The sequence below is a fragment of the Salmo salar genome, chromosome 10, assembly GCF_965601325.2.
Source record: "Salmo salar chromosome 10, fSalSal1, whole genome shotgun sequence".
NCBI lineage: Eukaryota > Metazoa > Chordata > Actinopteri > Salmoniformes > Salmonidae > Salmo > Salmo salar.
The window spans coordinates 63,505,224-63,520,073 of record NC_138300.1 but is presented as its reverse complement, the minus strand read 5'-3'; the positions used below and the strand labels follow the sequence as shown (position 1 = coordinate 63,520,073).

Genomic DNA, 14,850 nt, shown 5'->3' with positions numbered 1-14,850 from the left:
CTCAACCAGCTTCATGTCACCTGGACTGCATTTCAATTAACAGGTGTGCCTTGTTAAAAGTTCGCTCAAAAGCATTAACCTCTTACATCTAGGTGTTCCGCGGAACACCGCTCCAATATCCAATGATAGGGCGTGGCGCGAATTACAAACTCCTCAAAAATCCCAAAACTTCAATTTTTCAAACATATTACTATTTTACACCATTTTAAAGACAAGACTCTCTTTTATCTAACCACATTTTCCAATTTCAAAAAGGCTTTACAATGAAAGCAAAACATTAGATTATGTCAGGAGAGTACCCAGCCAGAAATAATCACACACCCATTTTTCAAGCTAACATATAATGTCACAAAAACCAAAACCACAGCTAAATGCAGCACTAACCTTTGATGATCTTCATCAGATGACACTCCTAGGACATTATGTTATACAATACATGCATGTTTTGTTCAATCAAGTTCATATTTATATCAAAAACCAGCTTTTTACATTAGCATGTGACGTTCAGAACTAGCATACCCACCGAAACTTCCGGTGAATTTACTAAATTACTCACGATAAACGTTCACAAAAAACATAACAATTATTTTAAGAATTATAGATACAGAACTCCATTGTGCAATCGCGGTGTCAGATTTTAAAATAGCTTTTCGGTGAAAGCACATTTTGCAATATTCTGAGTAGATAGCCCGGCCATCATGGCTAGCTATTTTGACACCCACCAAGTTTGGCACTCACCAAACTCAGATTTACTATAAGAAAAATTGGATTACCTTTGCTGTTCTTCGTCAGAATGCACTCCCAGAATGCACTTCTAGTTTATACCCAATGTTGTTTTGGTTCCAAATAATCCATAGTTATATCCAAATAGCGGCGTTTTGTTCTTGCGTTCAAGACACTATCCGAAGGGTGACGCGCCGGCACGTATCGTGACAAAAAAATTTGAAATATTCCATTACCGTACTTCGAAGCATGTCAAATGCTGTTTAAAATCAATTTTTATGAGATTTTTCTCGTAAAATAGCGATAATATTCCGACCGGGAGTCATTGTTTTCGTTCAAAGACTGAAAATGTAAAATGGACTCTTCACGTGCACGCGCGCCCGTGTCATTGTTCTCAGATCGACCACTATCCAAATGCGCTACTGTTTTTCGCCCAGGGACTGCAGAGTCATCATTCCCCATTCTGGCGCCTTCTGAGAGCCTATGGGAGCCTTAGAAAATGTCACGTTACAGCAGAGATCCTCTATTTTCCATAAAGAGGCTATAGAAGGCCAAGAAATGGTCAGAGAGGGCACTTCCTGTATGCAATCTTCTCAGGTTTTGGCCTGCCATATGAGTTCTGTTATACTCACAGACACCATTCAAACAGTTTTAGAAACTTTAGGGTGATTTCTATCCAAATCAAACAATTATATGCATATTCTAGTTTCTGGGCAGGAGTAATAACCAGATTAAATCGGGTATGTTTTTTATCCGGCCGTGGAAATACTGCCCCCTATCCTAAACAGGTTAATCAGTTGTGTTTACATTTTTTACATTTTTTTACATTTTAGTCATTTTAGCAGACGCTCTTATCCAGAGCGACTTACAGTAGTGAATGCATACATTTCATACATTTTTTTTCTGTGCTGGCCCCCCGTGGGAAACGAACCCACAACCCTGGTGTTGCAAACACCATGTTCTACCAACTGAGCTACAGGGAAGGCTGTTGTGACAAGGTAGGGGTGGTATACAGAAGATTGCTGTATTTGGTAAAAGACCAAGTCCATATTATGGCAAGAACAGCTCAAATAAGCAAAGAGAAATAACAGTTCATCATTACTGTAAGTTATGAAGGTCAGTCAATCTGGAAATTTAAAGCACTTTGAACGTTTCAAGTGCAGTCGCAAAAACCATCAAGCGCTATGATGAAACTGGCTCTCATGACCGCCACAGGAAAGGAAGACCCAGAGTTACCTCTGCTGCAGAGGATAAGTTCACTCGAGTTAACAGCCACAGAAATTGCAGCCCAAATAAATGCTTCACAGAGTTCAAGTAACGAAGACATCCCAACATCAACTATTCAGACGAGACTGTGTGAATCAGGTCTTCATGGTCGACCTGCTACAAAGAAACCACTACTAAAGGACACCAATAAGAAGAAGAGACTTGCTTGGGCCAAGAAACACGAGCAATGAACATTAGACTGGTGGTAATCTGTCCTTTGGTCTGATGAGTCCAAATTTTAGATTTTTGGTTCCAACTGCCGTGTCTTTGTGAGACGCAGAGTAGGTGAGCGGATGATCGCCATATGTGTGGTTCCCACCGTGAAGCATGGAGGAGGTGTGATGGTGTGGGGGTGCTTTGCTGGTGACACTGTCTGTGATTTATTTAGAATTCCTGGCACACTTAACCAGCATGGCTACCACAGCATTCTGCAGCGATACACCATCCCATCTGGTTTGCACTTAGTGGGACTATCATTTGTTTTTCAACAGGACAATGACACAAAACACACCTCCAGGCTGTGTAAGGGCTATTTGACCAAGGAGAGTGATGGAGTGCTGCATCAGATGACCTGGCCTCCACAATCACCCGACCTCAACCCAACTCTGAGATGGTTTGGGATGAGTTGGACCGCAGAGTGAAGGAAAAGCAGCCAACAAGTGCTCAGCATATGTGGGAACTCCTTCAAGACTGTTGGAAAACATTCTTCATGAAGCTGGTTAAGAGAATGCCAAAAGTGTGCAAAGCTGTCATTAAGGCAAAGGGTGGCAACTTCGAAGAATCTCAAATACGCTTGGCATTGCGCATGGTGATCTTACGCTTGTGTGCGGCTGCTCAGCCATGGAAACCCATTTCCATTTCACATGCCCTTATTCCTAAGCCCTTACCAGAAGATTCTGACCCTACCATTACGCTTGTTTACACTGAGTTGTACTGAGGTTGGAACTGCCCTTTTCATCCTCATGCTAGCTAGTCGTAGCCACCACAGCAATTTTGGAATGGCAGTGTCAGCCAATCAGATCCTTTGTTGTTTAACGCGACTTGCCATTCTATAATGGCTGCTGTGGATACTGCTAGCTAGCATGAAGATGAAAGGGCAGTTTTCGGGGAAATTAGCAGCATTTAAAATCTTCTCGATGTATCAGTGTGGATAAAGGTAAAATTTGAAGAACAGTGGCATATCCCATCCCTAAATTAAGGTACGTTTTCCGACCGACATCTCGTGCCGGCACCACTGTGGCTTACTCCAGTGCAGCTCAGTGTAAACAAGCGCAACAGCAGGATGAAAAGGGCAGTTTTACAGGAAATGTGTGACTGATGTGGGAGGGATTCTGCAGCATTCAATAGTAGCCTATCAACCCCTTTTTATTAATATCAAACATCTTGACAGAGGTTGGATTTTGGATGTTAATGTGTAAAGGATGTCACACTGCTTGCTTAGTGAGTAGGCATACCACTTCCTCCTGATTCAGCTCATACCAAGGCTCAAACCCAGGAACTCTGCCTAGCAAACACACAGCAGTCACCCTAAAGCATCTTACCCAGTCGTGCCTATGAAAAGCTAGCTATTCGCCAGCGCAAGTGGAGACACTTCAGGCTGAGGAGTGAGATTCACAGATCCCCATCTGCTACATAAACTCAGCAAAACAAGAAACATCTTCTCACTGTCAACTGCGTTTATTTTCAGCAAACTTAACATGTGTAAATATTTGAATGAACATAACAAGATTCAACAACTGAGACAAACTGAATAACTTCCACAGACATGTGACTAACAGAAATGGAATAATGTGTCCCTGAACAAAGGGGGGGGGGGGGGGGGGTGTCAAAATCAAAAGTAACAGTCAGTATCTGTTTTGGCCACCAGCTGCATTAAGTACTGCAGTGCATCTCCTCCTCATGGACTGCACAAGATTTACCAGTTCTTGCTGTGAGATGTTACCCCACTCTTCCACCAAGGCACCTGCAAGTTCCAGGACTTTACTGGGGGGAATGTCCCTAGCCCTCACCCTCCAATGCAACAGGTCCCAGACGTGTTCAATGGGATTGAGATCCAGTCTCTTCGCTGGCCATGGCAGAACACTGACATTCCTGTCTTGCAGGAAATCACACACAAAACGAGCAGTATGGCTGGTGGCATTGTCATGCTGGAGGGTCATGTCAGGATGAGCCTGCAGGAAGGGTACCACATGAGGGAGGAGGATGTCTTCCCTGTAACACACAGTGTTGAGATTGCCAGCAATGACAACAAGCTCAGTCCGATGATGCTGTGACACACCGCCCCAGACCATGACGATCCCGCTCCAGAGTACAGGCCTCGGTGTAACGCTCATTCCTTCGACGATAAATGCAAATCCGACCATCACCTCTGGTGAGACAAAACCGCGACTCGTCAGTGAAGAGCACTTTTTGACAGTCCTGTCTGGTCCAGCGACGGTGGGTTTGTGCCCATAGGCAACGTTGTTAATGGTGATATCTGGTGAAGACCTGCCTTACAACAGGCCTACAAGCCATCATTACAGCCTCTCTCAGCCTATTGCAGACAGTCTGAGCACTGATGGAGGGATTGTGCATTCCCGGTATAACTCGGGAAGTTGTTGTTGCCATCCTGTACCTGTCCCGCAGGTGTGATGTTCGGATGTACCGATCCTGTGCAGGTGTTGTTACACGTGGTCTGCCACTGCGAGGACAATCAGCTGTCCATCCTGTCTCCCTGTAGCGCTGTCTTAGGTGTCTCACAGTACGGACATTGCAATTTATTGCCCTGGCCACATCTGCAGTCCTCATGCCTCCTTGCAGCATGCCTAAGGCACGTTCACGCAGATGAGTAGGGACCCTGGGGGACATCTTTCTTTTGGTGTTTTTCAGAGTCAGTAAAAAAGCCTCTTTAGTGTTAGTGTCCTACGTTTTCATAACTGTGACCTTAATTGCCTACCATCTGTAAGCTGTTAGTGTCTTAACGACCGTTCCACAGGTGCATGTTCATTAATTGTTTATGGTTCATTGAACATTCGTGGGAAACAGTTTTTAAACCCTTTACAATGAAGATCTGTGAAGTTATTTGGATTTTTACGAATTATCTATGAAAGACAGCGTCCTGAAAAAGGGACATTTATTTTTTTGCTGAGTTTATGAGCATGTGCAGGTATAGTGAGACTGTTGCCACACTAGAAGTCATTACAGCATTGAGAGAGAGAGGGTGTATATTATCATTGGTATGTACATTATTACATGAATATACATTTTCATTGGCATAATGTCTGGTGATGGAAATGCTTGTATATTTTTCCATACACGAAGGGAACATTTTGGCATTTGCTGTATGATTGATGAGAAGCTCCATATAAACATTCGCGGACGGCGGCGGGCCATGCACCGGGGCCAGATCTTCGGGGAAGTCATCGAACGAAGTCTCTTGGACATTCGGTTTCCGTTTTATAAATTTTTCACATTTTGGTAATTTTTCCACTGTCCCGGAAAATACCACCAGAGGGTGAATAGAATCATATTGCAAATGTACAAAACATCACCAATCACGACGTGGCCTTTTCTCCTAAACGAAAAGACTTCGAAGACGAAACTTGGTGAGCATAGGTTTGGCATAATGGGCAGTTGGCCCCGAACAAGATGGAGTCGAGGCCTCAACGTTTTTTGAGTTAAGGCCATTTTTCTGGGATTAACCTCTCTAGGGTAGGGGGCAGTATTTGCACGGCCGGATAAAAAACGTACCCGATTTAATCTGGTTATTACTACTGCCCAGAAACTAGAATATGCATATAATTGTTTGATTTGGATAGAAAACACCCTAAAGTTTCTAAAACTGTTTGAATGGTGTCTGTGAGTGTAATAGAACTCATATGGCAGGCAAAAACCTGAGAAGATTCCTTACAGGAAGTGCCCTCTCTGACCATTTCTTGGCCTTCTACACTCTCTTTATGGAAAACTGAGGATCTCTGCTGTAATGTGACACTTCCTACGGCTCCCATAGGCTCTCAGAAGGCGGCAAAACGTTGAATGATGACTCTGGTGTCCCAGGCTGAAAAACAGTAGCGCATTTGGATAGTGGTCGATCAGAGAACAATGAGACTGGGGCGCGCGTGCACGAGCCGACACCATGTTTTTATTTTTTCATCTTTGAACGAAAACAGGGTTTCCCGGTCGGAATATTAACGCTTTTTTACGAGAAAAATCGCATAAAAATTTATTTTAAACAGCGGTTGACATGCTTCGAAGTACGGTAATGGAATATTTCGGGGTTTTTTTGTCACGAAACGCGTCGGGCGCGTCACCCTTCGGATAGTGTCTTGAACGTACAAACAAAACAGAGGATATTGGAACATAACTATGGATTATTTTGAACCAAACCAACATTTGTTATTGAAGTAGAAGTCCTGGGAGTGCATTCTGACAAAGAACAGCAAAGGTAATCCAATTTTTCTTATAGTAAATCTGAGTTTGATGAGGGCCAAACTTGGTGGGTGTCAAAATAGCTAGCCCGTGATGGCGAGCTATCTACTCAGAATATTGCAAAATGTGCTTTTGCCCGAAAAGCTATTTTAAAATCGGACATAGCGATTGCATAAAGGAGTTCTGTATCTATAATTCTTAAAATAATTGTTATGTTTTTTGTGAACGTTTATCGTGAGTAATTTAGTAAATTCACCGGAAGTTTGCGGTGGGTATGCTAGTTCTGAACGTCACATGCTAATGTAAAAAGCTGTTTTTTGATATAAATATGAACTTGATTGAACAAAACATGCATGTATTGTATAACATAATGTCCTAGGAGTGTCATCTGATGAAGATCATCAAAGGTTAGTGCTGCATTTAGCTGTGGTTTGGGTTTATGTGACATTATATGTTAGCTTGAAAAATGGGTGTCTGATTATTTCTGGCTGGGTACTCTGCTGACATAATCTAATGTTTTGCTTTCATTGTAAAGCCTTTTTGAAATCGGACAGTGTGGTTAGATTAATGAGAGTCTTGTCTTTAAAATGGTGTAAAATAGTCATATGTTTGAGAAATTGAAGTAATAGCATTTCTAAGGTATTTGAATATCGCGCCACGGGATTCCACTGGCTGTTGAGTAGGTGGGACGATTTCGTCCCACATACCCTAGAGAGGTTAAAGGTCAAAAATGAAAATAGAGCACCAATTTGACCGCTTCACGTCAAAGTACATAAACCTACGGTGTCAGGAAAAAAATAACCAGATTTTTATCTATCGTAATTTAAGAGAAATCGTACAATGTACAATTGTTCATGTTAAATTTTTTTTTTTTAAATCTCCAAAAATTACAGATCCAGTTGCAGCGTGTTCAGATGAATCCGTTAAGGCGGGTTTCGGAGCTCTACGAGATTTCTGTGATTTTCTGAAATAACACACACTCATTCAACCCTCTGTAAATAAGTCAGTTGTTAACGTAAAGACTTAAAACTCAATATTCTATAAGAGCCTAACCCAAGGAAGATATGTGTTAACTTTCAGCTTCCTGTGTCAACCAGGAGGGCTTTAAAATGGTGTCCTAGGGGCTGTTTCGAAGGGTTAAAAAGGTCAGATCTTTCCACAACTTCATATGTGTGATTAGGCAACAATCATGAACTGCGAATCAGTATTTTTGAGCATGTCAAATTCGTGATGGTAAATGCCCATTGAAACATATTGCAAATGGACAGCCGTGCACCTGGTGATTGGAATGGGTTATCAGAAGCACATTTTTAAAATGTTTTTTAATGCCTTTAGGCGGAGCAATGGGTCTACGATTGGGTAGGAAGCACCCCCCACCTGTGCCCATCCAATATAGGGGGCGCCCCTGGTCATTTTGGACGTTTTTCAAAAAATAGTTAAAAAACAGAGTCCCACTTCTCCCTCATCATACATGACAAATAGACCATCTAGGTTGATTCATGGCTTAACATAGGGCTATATATCATTTGGGCAGTATAAATGCCATTTGGACATGGTTCACTGACTTTTGGGTTTGGAAACTGACTTCCTATGATCATACATGGCAAATGGACAAAACATCCTGATTTGGCACATTCAATACTTTCATATTGCATTTGGACATTTCTTATGGCATTTGGCAAAAAAATAGAAAACAAAGTGACTTTTGACTTCCTACGAAATCATATTGCAAATGGACAAAACATATGCCTTATGGACAAGTAAAAAAAAAATCTAAAGAATTTCGAAAAACGGTCCAGAAAGCACTTTTTTAAGGGGGTGATACATTTTTGTAAAAAAAATCCTATTTTCAAAATTTTACTCTTGGGTCTTGACTTGTGTTACATTTGCAATAAGAAAATTCACGGTGGAGCGCGCTCGCAATCTATTGGATTTTTGTTGTGTGACACTTGGCGTTTGCCATATGACATTTGGAATATGTTTTGAATGAAACGGCGTCCAAATGAGTGGTATTGTACATCGTGTATATGTTTCGTACGGTGCCAATATCTTCCCATTCATTTTTGTCCATTTCAGGGGGGTCTTCCCTTACATTGATACGGACCCTCACAAAAAACTTACTAAAGCATTAACAAATACATAAGTGCTAATAAAACAAATATGGTAAGAGCAGATTACCATCCAACAAATGGATTGTAAAAGGATTGTAGAATTTCACATGGTTGATGTGGTATGGCCTTCTTTCCTATAGATTTTTTGGAAACACCACCAGTCTTCTGATCTAGTCTCAATTATCTAGGCTTTTGAATAAGACATCTAATCTATAAGGCAAGAGGTGAACTTCCACATCAGGTGCTGTCTGATAACTCCTCTAATCAAATCAAATTGTATTTGTCACATGCGCCGAACACAACACAACCTTACCATGAAATGCTTAATTTCAAGCCCTTAAAACCAACAATACACCTCATGAAATAGAGTTAAGAAAATATACTACTTCTAGTTTCTACCAAAAGTATATTAACAGTCAGTCCAGCCATCCCAATGCCAGACACTTGGGAAGGCTGCGTTTTAGGCTGATTACATTGCAGACACCTGCCATTGGTTGATCCAATCATTGGTTGATGCAATGCCACTTCTGCAATATAGTCTGCCTGGAACAAGACCTTGATCTTCCTGTGACCCGTCTGGGGTTAGAGGTCAGAGATGAAATTCTAGAAAGTGAAAGTCAAGTGCTAATTGGCTAAATTGGAAGATTGGCTGTCATTCATCATATTATTGAATTAACTTTCACCCAAACCCAGTCTTCCCCAATATAGACTGGGTTATTATTATTTTACACAACGTTGCAGTACTTGCAGTACAATGTTTCAGTAGTGAAATGCACTCCAGAGTACATTAGGTTATTAAGCAGGTGCGTTGGAGCTTCTCTACTTAAAATATGCCATATAGCAGACAAGTTACCTGTAAGGCAATTTAGGCAAAGCTAATCAGGTGAACGTTTAAAGAGAAGTTGTGGCCTTTTGTTCTTTCAGCAGTCTCTAAAAGACGTCTGACTACATACGTAGTGTTTGTTGGCGGGGGTTACCAACTGGTATACAAATACATGCTGACATTTACATAATTTATTCCCCTAATGCAAATATTAACTTGTCGAGTACACTTTAATTATACTGCATTCAATCACTAATATGAAACATCTCCATAATATGACAGAGATTGAGTTATACAGATGATTTATAGTCATCTGACATCAATCCATAAACTCTTGGGAGAAGCAATACTTTCAGTTAAACACATGCAACTGGCATAGTAGGACAGCTGGGGCAGACAGAGGACTTGTCATTTCCTGATATTCTCACATAGATTATGTTCGAAAGTCTGTTTAATCAGTCTCTCATGCCAAGGCAACCAATTCCACTCATATACCTATTTTTCAGACTGAGGTAAAGTTGGTTTTATATTCACACATTCAGACATTCAACAGACATTCGCCAAAAGCCATTTACAAATGTAAAAATCATTAACCAATTCACCGTTTGTCACAGAAACATCAAACTAGATATGATTTATTCTATAAATGTCTAGCATACTTTTACAACCTTTGTTTTGAGGAAAAAATTTCAGGTGAACTAATTCAGTGATTGTCACAGAAAAAAAGTGAAAATATGCATATATTTGCAATAACTTTAAAGAAATGTTCATTTCAAGTGCAATTTGTTCTATATGAAGTCAGACAATGTTTATATAAAGTTGAACAATGTTTACAATCTTAAATTGTATGCAAAATCAATGTTTGCATTTTTAGTGCAACAGTTGGACATTTTAAAGTAGTTACAAGGCACAACAGTCATTTATACGTCTCTAATTTAACAGCAAAGAGGCCACTTCCAATTATTTGCTATTTTGGCTTTGTTGAAGTCCTTTGTCATTCCCAGACAAGCTGAATGGTACCATCTCCTGGGGTAATAGATTCAACTGTTCAACACTTAAAGCCAAATGTTTAATACCCTGGGTATTCCCAGAACACATTCTGGAAAGTCTATAGATCAAGTGGTCACTTTATTAGGTACAAACCCCTATGCATCTGCAAAAGTGTGATTTCAAAACTTTTGATGAAACTGGGGAAGGAGATAGACTGTTCAAGTTTTTATACCCGTTGGAGTTTATTACAGTCAGTACACGTTTTGGAACTTTTTGTTTTCTGGCCATTTTGAGCCTGTAATCGAACCCACAAATGCTGATGCTCCAGATACTCAAGTCTAAAGGCCAGTTTTATTGCTTCTTTACATTTAACATTTAAGTCATTTAGCAGACGCTCTTATCCAGAGCGACTTACAAATTGGTGCATTCACCTTATAATATCCAGTGGAACAACCACTTTACAATACTGCATCTAAATCTTTTAAGGGGGGGTTAGAAGGATTACTTTATCCTATCCCAGGTATTCCTTAAAGAGGTGGGGTTTCAGGTGTCTCCGGAAGGTGGTGATTGACTCCGCTGTCCTGGCGTCGTGAGGGAGCTTGTTCCACCATTGGGGTGCCAGAGCAGCGAACAGTTTTGACTGGGCTGAGCGGGAACTGTGCTTCCTCAGAGGTAGGGAGGGGAGCAGGCCAGAGGTGGATGAACGCAGTGCCCTTGTTTGGGTGTAGGGCCTGATCAGAGCCTGAAGGTACGGAGGTTAATCAGGTCAACAGGACAACAGTTTTCAGCTGTGCTAACATAATTACAAAAGGGTTTTGGAATGATTAATTAGCCTTTTAAAATAATACATTTGGATTAGCTATTGGAACACAGGAGTGATGGTTGCTGATAATGGGCCTCTGTACTGTACACCTATGTAGATACTCCATAAAGAAATCAGCCGTTTCCAGCTACAATAGTCATTTATAACATTAACAATGTCACCACTGTATTTGTGACCAATTTGATGTTATTTTAATGGACAAAAAACAAGGACATTTCTAAGTGACCCCAAACTTTTCAACGGTAGTGTATGTTATGGTTAGTTTTCCTTATCTCACTGTGGAATGTCCATGTTGATCCTCTTGATCCATCCACCTGTCTTCTTTGTTAGTCAGGCCTGATCCCTTCATCCCATAGTTTTTTCCTGTAATCTAATTTAATATGACTGAAGATGCAGAATTTTATGCCAGGCTCCTTCTAAGAAGATATCAAATCAAATGTATTTATATAGCCCATCTTACATCAGCTGATATCTCAAAGTGCTGTACAGAAACCCAGCCTAAAACCCCAAACAGCAACCAATGCAGGTGTATGTCAGGTCTGTCGTAAAAAGTGGACCAAAACGCAGCGGGTATATGAATACTCATCTTCTTTTCTTAGAAAAAAAATAATAATAAAAAAAAAACACTTTTTCAAAAACAACGACGAAAAACAGTCCTGTAAGGCTCACAGCTATACACGGAACAACTACCCACAAAACCCATGGAAAAAACACCCCTACTAAATAGGACCTTCAATTAGAGGCAACGAGGAACAGCTACCTCCAATTGAAGGTCAGCCCAATAAACTAAACATAGAAATAGATCAAACATAGAAATATATTAACATAGATCATAACCCAAAAAAACCCGAAACACACAAAACAAACACACCCCTGCCACGTCCTGACCATACTTCAATAACAAAATGACCCCTTACTGGTCAGGATGTGACAGTACCCCCCCCCCCCCCAAAGGTGCAGACCCCGAATGCACCTTAACCAAAAGACCCCAACAATACCCCCCCCCCAAAAAAAAATAACTAAAGGGAGGGAAGGGAGGGTGGCCACCGTCACCGACTGTTCCTGTGCAAACACCCCCCCTTCCCCAAACTCCCCCCTACGGAGGTGGCTCTGGTTCCGGCCCTAGTCCCCAACCTAACCTGTCCACCCCCGCTGAAGGCTCTGGGCTGAGGAGTGATTCTGGCGGCGCCGGACTGGTGGGCGACTCTGGCGGCGCCGGACTGGCGGGCGACTCTGGCGGCGCCGGACTGGCGGGCGACTCTGGCGGCTCCGGACTGTAGGCACTGTCGCCGGAAGCTCTAGACGGGGCACTGGCGCCGGAAGCTCTAGACGGGGCACTGCGCCCTAAAGGCCTGGTGCGTGGGGCCGGCTTTGGAGGCCGCCAGACTAGGGACGCGCACCACAGGGCTAGTGCGAGGAGCAGGAACAGGACGTACCGGACTGGGCAGGCGCACTAAAGGCCTGGTGCGTGGGGCTGGCTTTGGAGGTGCCAGGCTGGTGACATGCACCTCAAGGCTAGTGCGAGGAACAGGAACTGGATACACGGGGCCTTGACTACACACTGGAGCGCACAACCTGCACAACCCGTTCTGGCTGGATTGTTAACATAGCTTGGCACGGGCGGAGTGCTGGCACAGGGCGAACTGGGCTGTGCTGAGGCATGATAGCTGCGGTGCGTATTTTCGCATAGCTTGGTGCCTTCATGATCCGTTGCTCCCCATAATAAGCATGGGGGGCTGCCTCTCGCACTCGCCAATCCGTGCGAATAATGCCTCGTAATGGCGCCGCTCCGCCTTGGCTGCCTCCAGATCCTCCTTAGGGTGTTGGTACTCCCCAGCCTGGTGCCATGGTCCTGCCCCATCCAGGATCTCCTCCCAGGTCTATGACTCCCTATAGCTCCTTTGCTGCTCCTTTCTCCGCTGCTTGGTCCTCGTTTGGTGGGTAGTTCTGTCAGGTTCGTCGTAAAAAGTGGACCAAAACGCAGCGGGTATATGAATACTCATCTTCTTTTATTAGAAGAAAAAAAAAAAAAAACGTTTTCAAAAACAACGACGAAAAACAGTCCTGTAAGGCTCACAGCTATACACGGAACAACTACCCACAAAACCCATGGAAAAAACACCCCTACTAAATAGGACCTTCAATTAGAGGCAACGAGGAACAGCTGCCTCTAAACATAGATCTGAAGAAATGAAGAGTGACACCACGGCTGTCTTTTATGTTGATCTGCAATAGTATTGTGAAAAGACAGGACAGGAACACATCAGTCTCCAATGCACCACCTGACAAGTTGTTCTTTCTCTCTCAGTGTTTTCTCAGACTCTCACAATCACACTCATACATAAAGCCATAATGTATAGTATAAAATAATAACCAGTCCTTAATACAAAGAATGTATAATCTTAATTCTTAGACAATAGAACCATACCTGCAATAGGATTGTGAAAAGACAGGACAGGAACACATCAGTCTCCAATGCACCACCTGACAAGCTGTTCTACACAGGAGCATGAAGAAAGGTAAAACACATATCCTGTCTCACATCTCCAATACATTGCTAGGTGCTTTCAGTGTTGACAGTACCAAAATACAACAACTCATGTACAAAAGCACTGCAACACAAACAAGTTACAACGTGAAATCGCCTTTATCCCATTCAGACCTTAGAGGGCCAAAACTACATCTCCCATAATGCAACACCATCACCAGTCAGCAGCTCAGCTAGCCGTCTGCATCACAGAAAGGCATGCTAGCTAGCAACACTTTTAGCACTCTGCAAACTATATTAATAACAACAATAAAACTGAAAGTTACGTGTTTCAATAGTCTCACACTCCCTTATAACAATATCTACAGCATTAACCTTGGGACGTTTTATTTATTTCACATTACGGACTTCTACAAAAGAGTAATCTGCAACACATACCTTTCTCTCTCAGTGTTTTATCAGACTGAGTTGAACGGGAGCTACGGGTAGTACCAGGGTGTTAGTAGGTGACGTAAGCACCCAGATTAAATAAAATACATTTAATGAAACAAAACCCGAAGATGTTAACATCATTCAGCTACTGTAGCTGCCTACCTAACATCAACAGGCATCACCAGTAGCGCAACAATTAAAATTAGAAACCAAAAGTAAAGTTCCTGGCGATCATAGCAATCTGACTCCCCCCTTCTGTCTGAACTTGGAATATTCCTGTTCGCGGGCTTTGGCCACTGACCCTCAACCTGATTGTTCTGTTCTGCGTTGTGTACTATTCTAATAATTTGAAGTTTGATGGAATAACCATTTTAACTCTACTACAGATCATAACCCAAAAAACACTAAACACACAAAGCAAACACACCCCTGCCACGTCCTCACCATACTACAATAACAAAATGACCCCTTACTGGTCAGGACGTGACAGTGTAGAAGCACGGTGGCTAGGAAAAACTCCCTAGAAAGGCCAGAACCTAGGAAGAAACCTAGAGAGGAACCAGGCTATGAGGGGTGGCCAGTCCTCTTCTGGCTGTGCCGGGTGGAGATTATAACAGAACATGGCCAAGATGTTCAAATGTTCATAAATGACCAGCATGGTCAAATAATAATAATCACAGTAGTTGTCGAGGGTGCAACAGGTCAGCACCTCAAGAGTAAACGTCAGTTGGCTTTTCATAGCCGATCATTGAGAGTATCTCTACCGCTCCTGCTGTCTCTAGAGAGT

General features: G+C 42.3%; 1 protein-coding gene across 1 annotated transcript in view; it reads left to right on the top strand.

The window, feature by feature from the left end:
* Positions 1-14,850, top strand: part of faxdc2 (fatty acid hydroxylase domain containing 2) — a 58,683-nt gene that overhangs the window by 30,356 nt on the left and 13,477 nt on the right. The window lies entirely within an intron of this gene.